At 46.3% G+C, this 11,521-nt stretch overlaps 1 long non-coding RNA gene across 1 annotated transcript; it reads right to left on the bottom strand.

Moving 5' to 3' along the window:
• Positions 1-3,044: 3,044 nt before the first annotated feature.
• On the bottom strand, positions 3,045-9,617 carry LOC124573716. The gene is made up of 2 exons (XR_006972086.1): positions 9,565-9,617; positions 3,045-3,879 (listed from the first exon to the last, which is right to left on the bottom strand). It is a non-coding gene; the product is annotated as an uncharacterized LOC124573716 (long non-coding RNA).
• Between the last annotated feature and the right edge of the window lie 1,904 nt (positions 9,618-11,521).

Here is an 11,521-nt window from a genome sequence, read left to right as displayed (position 1 = left end):
AGACTTACCTTAGGGGGAAAAAAGGACGGGTATACACTCACGCACACACACACATATCCATCCACACATATACAGACACAAGCAGACATATTTAAACCAGAGGTTGTAGAGAGTTTCAGGGAGAGCATAAGGGAACAATTGACAGGAATGGGGGAAAGAAATACAGTAGAAGAAGAATGGGTAGCTCTGAGGGATGTAGTAGTGAAGGCAGCAGAGGATCAAGTAGGTAAAAAGACGAGGGCTAATAGAAATCCTTGGGTAACAGAAGAAATATTGAATTTAATTGATGAAAGGAGAAAATATAACACGCAGTAAATGAAGCAGGAAAAAAGGAATACCAACGTCTCAAAAATGAGATCAACAGGAAGTGCAAAATGGCTAAGCAGGGATGGCTAGAGGATAAATGTAAGGATGTAGAGGCTTATCTCACTAGGGTAAGATAGATACTGCCTACAGGAAAATTAAAGAGATCTTTAGAGAAAGGAGAAACACTTGTATGAATATCAAGAGCTCAGATGGCAACCCACTTCTAAGCAAAGAAAGGAAGGCAGAAAGGTTGAAGGAGTATATACAGGGTTTATACAAGGGTGATGTACTTGAGGACAATATTATGGAAATGGAAGAGGATGTAGATGAAGATGAAATGGGAGATAAGATACTGCGTGAAGAGTTTGACAGAGCACTGAAAGACCTGAGTCGAAACAAGGGCCCGGGAGTAGACAACATTCCATTAGAACTACTGATGGTCTAGGGAGAGCCAGTCATGACAAAACTCTACCATCTGGTGAGCAAGATGTATGAGACAGGCGAAATACCCACAGACTTCAAGAAGAATATAATAATTCCAATCCCAAAGAAAGCAGGTATTGACAGATGTGAAAATTACAGAACTATCAGTTTAATAAGTCACAGCTGCAAAATACTAACGCGAATTCTTTACAGACGAATGGAAAAACTGGTAGAAGCGGACCTCGGGGAGGATCAGTTTGGATTCCGTAGAAATGTTGGAACACGTGAGGCAATACTAACCTTACGACTTATCTTAGAAGAAAGATTAAGAAAAGGCAAACCTACGTTTCTAGCATTTGTAGACTTAGAGAAAGCTTTTGACAACGTTAACTGGAATACTCTCTTTCAAATTCTGAAGGTGGCAGGGGTAAAATACAGGGAGCGAAAGGCTATTTACAATTTGTACAGAAACCAGATGGCAGTTATAAGAGTCGAGGGGCATGAAAGGGAAGCAGTGGTTGGGAAAGGAGTGAGACAGGGTTGTAGCCTCTCTCCGATGTTATTCAATCTGTATATTGACCAAGCAGTAAAGGAAACAAAAGAAAAATTTGGAGTAGGTATTAAAATTCATGGAGAAGAAGTAAAAACTTTGAGGTTTGCCGATGACATTGTAATTCTGTCAGAGACAGCAAAGGACTTGGAAGAGCAGTTGAATGGAATGGACAGTGTCTTGAAAGGAGGATATAAGATGAACATCAACAAAAGCAAAACGAGGATAATGGAATGTAGTCAAATTAAATCGGATGATGCTGAGGGGATTAGATTAGGAAATGAGACACTTAAAGTAGTAAAGAAGTTTTGTTATTTGGGGAGCAAAATAACTGATGATGGTCGAAATAGAGAGGATATAAAATGTAGACTGGCAATGGCAAGGAAAGAGTTTCTGAAGAAGAGAAATTTGTTAACATCGAGTATAGATTTAAGTGTCAGGAGGTCGTTTCTGAAAGTATTTGTATGGAGTGTAGCCATGTATTGAAGTGGAACATGGACGATAACCAGTTTGGACAAGAAGAGAATAGAAGCTTTCGAAATGTGGTGCTACAGAAGAATGCTGAAGATAAGGTGGGTAGATCACGTAACTAATGAGGAGGTATTGAATAGGATTTTGGAGAAGAGAAGTTTGTGGCACAACTTGACAAGAAGAAGGGACCGGTTGGTAGGACATGTTTTGAGGCATCAAGGGATCACAAATTTAGCATTGGAGGGCAGCGTGGAGGGTAAAAATCGTAGAGGGAGACCAAGAGATGAATACACTAAGCAGGTTCAGAAGGATGTAGGCTGCAGTAGGTACTGGGAGATGAAGAATCTTGAACAGGATAGAGTAGGATGGAGAGCTGCATCAAACCAGTCTCAGGACTGAAGACCACGACAACAACAACAACGTGTCTCTCAAAGACACTATCGCTTCAGATAGAAACGTAACAGTAATGTTATTGCAATTCGCAGCAAAATATATCCAGGGAACATTTTATCCATGTATATCTATAGCAACTAGCCAGCCTAACTCCGTCATGTGATATAAATACAATAACCGGGCGGCACTTAGACAAGGGCCAGACAAACTGTTTTCAATGGCGGTTAACACTGACAGTAGCAATCTACAAACAGAATGTATCAGCACTCCAGGCCCTAGTAAACGTTAATCGTGACATCACATACAGCTCTCACTAGAACCTTGCGTACTAAGCAAGTTGAAATTAACACATTCAAGGACAGACTCAGTAGGAGTAGGAATGGCCGGCCAAGAAAATGAAGTCAACAGCACAGAACCAAGTAGTCTATTCCGGCCACAATTTACAGCACAAGCCCCTCCCTCCTCGATCGGCCCAGGAGGTGGCGCCACCGTGTGCTCTGCACACACCACTGGAAAGGTGACCCGTACCGGCGGTGGGAATATCGCCGATCGAGCCACACGGCTCACCGTCGTCACAGATGCTGTCACGTCACTGATACCTTCCTCTATGTTAACTGATTCCGTATGTCCATGTCTGTCTGTTGCCAGGAGGTCTAAGATGTTACCCTCATGAGTTGGTTCTCTAACTATCTGCTCGAGGTAATTTTTGGACAAGACATCCAGAACAGTGCCATACAATTCCCTGTCTCTGGCACCAGTTTTGATGGCATAACACTCCCAAGTTGTAACATTACCCTATTTACCCGTGCTAATATATCACCGGTAGAAGCACCTCCGTCGGATTTGGCTGAAAAGTGATTGTCAAAAATAGGCTGTGTCAAATGATACTGTCTGCACCAGATTTAGAATCCAAAACACTTTATTTGCACTTTGATATTAAATAACTTTTTGTTTATGGTCAGATCTGAGTCCCAGTCACTGTAATTTATGCACAGATAAAGGATAAGCCACATAGTACACTCTACTGATGTTACAATGATGACGGTTGTTCAAGTGTAGTAACCTAAACACTAAAGTGACAGAAGTTTATGTGTGGCTGACGTTCAATTAACACAGTCACCAATTAACATCCTTAAATTGTTATCCTTTCAAGTAACTAATCACATCAAAATGAAAATGATATGCACAGTAAATATCATTTGGAGATAACACAGGTCACAGTCCAATACTGTCGTTACAGTTTCCAGAAACCGTTGTCGAAGTTTGACAGAGTTCTCGAGATTAGTTGTTGCTTTTGAATGATTCACTGTGAATTTGGAATTAAACTACAGAATGATCTCCCAGATGTGAAATTCATATAAAACTCAGTACACAGTGCTAACTCTTCTGCCGGCAGTGTGCAGCAATTTTTGGAACAGATCTCGCTCACATTATACACTTCTGGAGACTGACTCGTGTGGCTCTTAGCAACCTCTCTTTTATAAAGTACAAAAATCTGCAGTACATTCAGTTACTGTTATTTGCTGTCCTTTTACAAATTATAGCTAAAGATTTCTATTTGTGAATAATGGAAACGAGGAAGGAAGGTCGGATTTAACATCCTGTCAACATCGGGGTCATTAGATATGGAGCACGAGGTCAGATCGTGTCAAAGACAGGGAAGGAAATTGGCCGCACTCTCCGATAGGAACTGTCCCGGCATTTCCGTAGAGTGATGTAGGGAAATCGCAGAAAACCTATGTGGTGTCACCGCCAGACACCACACTTGCTAGGTGGTAGCTTAAATCGGCCGCGGTCCAATTAGTACATGTCGGACCCGCGTGTCGCCACTGTGTAATCGCAGACCTAGCGCCACCACCAAGGCAGGTCTCGTGATACGAGAGAGCACTCGCCCCAGTTGTACGAGAACCTAGCTACCGACCAGATGTACGAAGCCTTTCTCTCTCATTAGCCGAGAGACAGAATAGCCATCAGCTAAGTTAATGGCTACGAACTAGCAAGGCGCCATTAGCCATACAGTGATTGTACTTAAAGTCTCCTGTGTATCGTCAAGATCGATGTACCACAATGATTGAGTAAAGTTAAGTATTAAACCTGCTCCGTACTTTTCTTCCTAACATTAATTACGTATCCTGTTCCAGTACTTCACGCCCGTCTGCGTTAGTCTAGCTTGCCTTTTCAGCCATCTCAACTTCACGGTGTTGGCCCAGCTACCGACACAACATTGGCGACGAGGGAAAAGAGTTCTTTCTGATTGCTTACATTTAATTGTGTCATGGCTTCGCCACATTCTCCAGATGTACTGTCCGAATTTTATCGCTTGCAGAATCAGCAGACGCAGGCGTTACTGGATGCCCTTGGACAGCTCGTCCAGGGTCAACGTGCGCTGCACACCGATGCGGCCGCCGCCGCTTCACCGCTACCGCAGCCACAACCTGCCGTTGCACCGCCTTTTAGGCACTACGACCCGGACCACGAAACCTGGCACGAGTGGTCCCGCCAGTTTGCGTTCCACCTCGCTGCCTACAGAATTCAAGGTAATGAGCGGGAGCCGTTTTTGCTTTCTTGTGTCGGTGTGTCCACATACCGTGTGATAGTGAAATTGTTTCCCCGACGCGACGTAGCAACTCTGTCCTACGAGGAAATTTTGTCTGCATTAGATGCCTATTTCAAAGAAACAGTTAATGTGGTTGCAAAACGGTATACGTTCTTTCGTACAAAACGTACGGCCGGTCAAACTAATAGGGAGTGGGTAGCAACATTGCAAGGACTTAGTAGGGACTGTGCCTTTGAATGTGACTGTGGTCTTTCTTATTCAGATACAATGGTGCGTGATGCAATTGCACAGAACGTTTCTGATGTTCGCATACGGGAGCAAATTTTGAAACTAGTTAATCCCTCCCTTCAACAAGTGATAGACATATTGGATAGACAGGACACACTTGACTGTGCTCAGGAATCTTTTGAAACTTCGCCAGCCGTGTGTAACATTAACCGGCCCGCTGGACGCGCTGCGCGGCCCGGTAACCGGGCCTCGCGCACGTCCGCACAGCTGCCGCCGCGCGCTAAGCCACGTGTGCCGCGCCAGCCCACAAATGTAGTGAAATCGTGCCCGCGGTGTGCTACTAGACATTCGCGTGAACATTGCCCGTCACGCCAAGCTATTTGCTTTTTCTGCAATAAGAAAGGACATGTTCAAAGTGTTTGCCAGAAAAAGCTCAGATCAGACAATCACAATCATTCCAGGCCCTTTGCTTCGCGCCGGAATCGAACCAAGGACACTCAGGCTCGTGGACCTTCGCCTATGGACATTCATGTCGTTAATTCCACTTCGTCCAGTGACACTTTCTCTAACAGTAACTGTGTTCGTCCCACAAAAACTGTGCGTCGACGTCGCCGGAAATCACGTCAATTAGCAAGTGATTCTGTACCAGTGTCTGTTCCAATTGCACAAAACAGTCGCTCTTGTCGTCAGCAGAACAATAAACTTTTTGTGGACTTAGACTTTGAAGGCAAAGTGATACCATTCCAGCTCGATACCGGACCTGCAGTTTCATTGCTCAATCATGACACGTACAAACAACTGGGCAAACCTCCGTTGCGTTCCGCAAATGTTAAGCTAACTACATATTCCGGACAGACAATTCCTGTGTTAGGACAGTGCAGCCTTCTTGCAACATACAAGGGACAAACAAAACTTGTGTCATTTTACGTTCTTCGTTCTTCTTCTGCAGTGAATTTGTTTGGTCTAGATTTATTTCAGTTGTTTAACATGTCTATTGTAAATCAGGTCCTATCAGTGAATCAGACTGTGCCTACAGACAGTGTTTCTCGGCTGTGTGACGAATTTGCAGACATTTTTGCACCGGGCTTGGGTTGCGCTAAAAACTATGAAGCACATTTAGAACTGAAGGTAAACGCGCAACCGAAATTTTTCAGGGCGCGCAATGTTCCCCACGCATTGCGTGATGAGGTCGCAAGAACGTTACACGATCTCGAATCACAGGGTGTAATTGAACGTGTGCAAGCTTCTCTCTGGGCCTCATCCTTAGTAATTTTGCCAAAACCTTCAGGAAAATTGAGACTTTGCGTGGACTTCAAGGCCACAGTGAATCCACAGCTAGTGACTGCTACTTTTCCTTTGCCCCGCCCGGAAGATCTTTTTGCTAAACTGTGCCCGGGAAAATATTTTTCAAAGTTGGACCTAGCCGATGCGTACTTGCAAATACCGGTGGACGACGAATCCCAGCGCGTATTGGTGGTTAACACGCATCTTGGATTGTACCGCTTCAAAAGACTGCCATTCGGGTGTGCATCCGCCCCTGCCTTGTTTCAGCAATATTTACAAACTATTTGTGCGTCGGTCCCTACTGCAGCAAACTATCTGGACGATATAGTGATCTCCGGACAGACAGAAGAAGATCATCTTGCGAACTTACGAACATTATTTCAGGTCTTGCGGCAAAATGGTCTTCGCTTGAGGAAGGACAAATGTGTGTTTTTTGCTCGTGACTTACCATACCTGGGACATGTCATTAATGCCCAAGGCATACATCCGAGTCCAGAGCACCTCCGTGCCATCCACGAATTGCCTTCCCCTCAAAATGTGAAACAGCTACAGAGTGTGTTGGGTAAAATTAATTATTACAATAAATATGTGCGCAATGCCTCTTCCATTTCAGCTCCGCTTCATCGCTTACGCCGTGAAGGTGTTCCGTTCGTCTGGACGACGGAATGTGAACGCGCCTTTCGCCAGTTGAAATCGGCGTTGCTTTCTAATACTTGCCTTACGCCATTCGATCCCCAGAAACCCCTTTTGTTGATGATAGATGCATCGGATTTCGGGATCGGTGCTGTGCTTGCGCACAAAGTTGGCTCCCATGATCGCCCTATTGCCTTTGCGTCCAAATTGCTCTCGTCTGCGCAAAGAAATTATTCACAGATAGAGAAAGAAGCTTTGGCTCTCGTGTTTGGTGTTACTAAGTTCCATGATTTCTTGTATGGTCGTCACTTTACCATCATCACAGACCACAAACCTTTGACATCGCTTTTTCATCCGACCAAGCCTGTACCTCCACGTACAGCGCAGAAATTCATTCGCTGGTCTATTTTCCTCTCGCAGTACCGCTACGATATCTTGTATCGGTCCACTGCTAAGCACGGAAATGCCGATGCGTTGTCCCGTTTGCCTGTTGCTGAGGATAAAGCATTCGATTCTTCCGAACTTGCTTGCATGTTCATTGATTCGGAAACCGATGAAGTGGTCGAATCGTTTCCGATTGATTTTCGTCGTGTCGCTACAGCCACAGCTGCTGACCCTGGCCTTGCTACTGTTTTACGTTTTGTTGCTACGCATTGGCCTTTGTCAAAGTCTCGGATCGAGGATCCGTTGGTTCGCCGATTTTTTGCTCACAAGGAGAGACTTTTTGTTCGACGTGGTGTTTTGTTGTTGCGTTCTGATAATGATCAGTCCAGAGTCGTGGTCCCACGTTCGTTACAGTCCTCTGTTTTACGGCTTCTTCACCAAGGACATTGGGGTATAGTGCGAACGAAGCAACTTGCTCGTCAGCACTGTACTTGGTTCGGAATCGATGCTGCGATTACGAATATGTGTTCTTCGTGCCCGGCGTGTGCCGAACAACAGTCCGCACCGCCGCGGAAAGTCTTTGCGTGGCCAAAAGCCACTTCCCCTTGGCAACGCTTGCACATTGATTTTGCTGGTCCATTCTGGAATGCTCGATGGTTGGTTCTGGTCGACGCCTTCAGTAATTTTCCTTTTGTTGTCCGGATGCCTTCCACGACGTCCTCCGCCACCATCCAAGCGTTGTCTGCTATCTTTTGCATTGAAGGTCTTCCGCAGACTATTGTTTCCGACAATGGCCCACAATTCATGTCCGCCGAATTTCAGTCATTCTGCCAGGCCAATGGTATTCAACATCTGACATCCGCGCCGTTTTCGCCTCAGTCCAACGGTGCCGCTGAACGATTGGTCCGGACTTTCAAGTCACAGATGTTGAAATTGAAAGAGTCGCATTCTCGGGAGGACGCATTGTTGCTCTTTTTGTCTTCGTATCGCTCTCAGCCCCGAGATGGTCGCTCGCCGGCTGAGTTGCTCCACGGTCGTCCACATCGCACCTTGATGTCTTTGCTGCATCCGCCGCATCAGGTTCCTGTGCAGCGGAAGACTCCTGCTTTTGCTCCAGGCGACGTTGTATTTTATCGCAACTATCGAGGTTCACGGCGTTGGCTCGCAGGGCGCATTCTTCGCTGCCTCGGCCGCGCGATGTATTTGGTTTTGGGGGCCTCTGGTGAGGTGCGTCGGCATCTCAATCAGCTGCGCCTCTGTCGTCGCTCGGGTTCTGCCGCTCCCCGTCTGCTTTCAGCGACGGTGCCGTCCGGTCAGCGCCCTGGGGACCCATCTCCTGGCTCGCCTCATCCCCAGGTGTTACCGACGATGCCTTCCATTTTGCCCCATGGCGACGCGCCGCCGCCGCCGCAGCAGCAGCAGCCGCCGCCGCCGCCGCTTGTTCTCCCGCCGGCGCCGCCCGCATTCGACGCTTCGTTGCAGCCGCCAAGCGCCTCCCAGGGTCACGCGCCGCCGATCGCTTCCCGTGACCAGCTGTCCTCCGCCATGGAACTCCCACCCGCTCCGGACCACATGACGTCATCGCGCGTCGGCTACCCCGACGCAATGGAGGTTGATCCTTCGGTCCCTCCTGTCTCTTTACGGGCGCATACACCGCATGTTGACGTGCACCCTGGACTAGTTTTTCAGGCGTTTCCTAGCTCCCCTCGGACCGAATGGCCGGGTGCGGGTGGCACAGCCTCGCCTGTTGTTAGGCTCCCCACCTCATCGCATACGTCAACGTGTGGTCCTCCCCACGGCGGGCGGAAGCCTTATCACACGACCGTTCGCCGATTTGCGGGGGAGGAATGTGGTGTCACCGCCAGACACCACACTAGCTAGGTGGTAGCTTAAATCGGCCGCGGTCCAATTAGTACATGTCGGACCCGCGTGTCGCCACTGTGTAATCGCAGACCTAGCGCCACCACCAAGGCAGGTCTCGTGATACGAGAGAGCACTCGCCCCAGTTGTACGAGAACCTTGCTACCGACCAGATGTACGAAGCCTTTCTCTCTCATTAGCCGAGAGACAGAATAGCCATCAGCTAAGTTAATGGCTACGAACTAGCAAGGCGCCATTAGCCATACAGTGATTGTACTTAAAGTCTCCTGTGTATCGTCAAGATCGATGTACCACAATGATTGAGTAAAGTTAAGTATTAAACCTGCTCCGTACTTTTCTTCCTAACATTAATTACGTATCCTGTTCCAGTACTTCACGCCCGTCTGCGTTAGTCTAGCTTGCCTTTTCAGCCATCTCAACTTCACGGTGTCGGCCCAGCTACCGACACAACAACCTAAATGTGTATGACACAGGATTGAACCGTCAACTTCCCAAATTCGAGTCCAGTGTGCTCACCGTGCACCACCTCGCTCGGTCAAATAGTGGAATAAGATTTGTGTGTGTTGTGTACATAGTTCCGCGTAGTTAGCGCGTACACAACTTTCCCACTAGAGCGCGCCCCGCTAAGCACAACAGCGCAGGCGCAGCGTTCGTCCGTCTCCGCACTACGAGATGGCGCTGTCTTAAGAGATGGACCAAATTCTGCTTCCGCCGATCCGCGTATTAATATGTAACGCAGCCAATGAGATTGCTGCTAACGTAGAACCTTTTGTCCTTGCGGATCACACTCGCGCAGTGATACCTGAACGCTCGAGGTATTATAACGAGTGTACAGACCTCCGATTAGTCAGTCTGCATTAGTCTGTACCAGTCTGCATTTGTCTGTACCAGTCAATAGTCAAGTTTCAGTTTGCGCCTAATAAGATTATTCATTTATCTTCACGGCTGTGTACAGGAATATGGCAGACACTTTGGTCTTGGTACGTTAATCTTATTGTCACATGTCTCTGATACTTGACAAAGGAACTTCAGAGTGTCAATTGTAAATAGCATCCAGAACCAAGTTAAGTAGTTTTTAGGCTTGTTATTATTTTAATAAATGTGTGTGAAGATTAATCAAGTTCTGTTTAAAGTTGTTCACCATCAATCTGCTACTCTAAGCGTGCAAGTGGCATTTCTATCGTCTGACCAAACGGCAGAAGATAAACACGCCACGATAGGACCATGAGACATATTGTTGACACTCGCCTACTTCGTTAGAGTGACAAGTCATATAATCTGATGGTGTGTGTACCGAAGATCTTACAGTACACCCACCACCACAGTGTGACTGAGGAATTTTAAATAAAACAATAATTGCTATTGGATTATGCTGCTTAGTTTGCCAAAAAAGGTATTCTGTTTTTGGTAACAACGCTTGAACTATAAATGCTAATTACTCTGAAACTAGTTGTGAGCAAAACTCACCACCAGTTTCCCGACATTAGCTGCATCTATAAATACTTTATCTGAAAGCCAGTAATGAGATAGATGTTTACACATGAACAATGATAACAATGTTTTATGTTACTGGTATTTGTAGTCAGCACAGCTTTTAGTAAACTAATTACACTAATGGCTTCTAGGTAACCAGACGAATGTAATGGATAATAAAATTAGCCTGAGCTAATATTTTAGACTTTTGATATTGTGCACACCTGCCATACAAATGATAAGCCAATGATGTTTACACACACACACACACACACACACACACACAAAGGAAAGGAAAGGGGGCGGGGCGGGGGATGAGGGAGCTAGTGGCGGGGGAGAAAAATGTAACAGCGTGAAAGAATCCACCTGGTTTGTTTAAAAATGTTACAACGGCACGATATTGAGGGAGTTCTGCAAACAAAACAATCGCCAGTTTCGCCACTGATAGAAGATGCGCGAGACCAGTTCGGGCATCGAGCCTATCCGAGTGCCAGTACGCAGGGTACTCAGTGCGAGCTGGGGGACGGCTCCCCTCAGGAGAGGATGCAGCCAGTGTACGACATCCTTCCCAGCCAAGTCAGTGCACGCATCCAGGCCAGAGTGGGGGCGACATCGTACTGGTTAAGTGGGCTCGTACTGCCAAGATTTTGTAAATTTGACTCCATTCTGTAATCATTCCTACATCACATACCCTCTCAACTTGTGAAGTTTCATTTCTTTTCCTCCTCCCCTTCTGGGTATTTCTTTCTTTCACGGCCAGAAGCTAGAATGTATAACAGTCTATTCGTTGTACTTGTCTGCTAATCAGTGTAAAGATGACCCACTGAGTTGCACACTATCCTTTTCCTAATATTACTGTAAATAATTTACGTTCTTTCTACACACTCCCACAATTACTTGTAATTACCCTGTTTCAAAACAGTTTCCACCAATGTTAA

This window comes from Schistocerca americana, unplaced genomic scaffold (genome assembly GCF_021461395.2).
Source record: "Schistocerca americana isolate TAMUIC-IGC-003095 unplaced genomic scaffold, iqSchAmer2.1 HiC_scaffold_19, whole genome shotgun sequence".
Classification (NCBI taxonomy): domain Eukaryota; kingdom Metazoa; phylum Arthropoda; class Insecta; order Orthoptera; family Acrididae; genus Schistocerca; species Schistocerca americana.
Note: the sequence above shows the minus strand (reverse complement) of the source record. Positions and strands in the feature narration are given on the sequence as shown.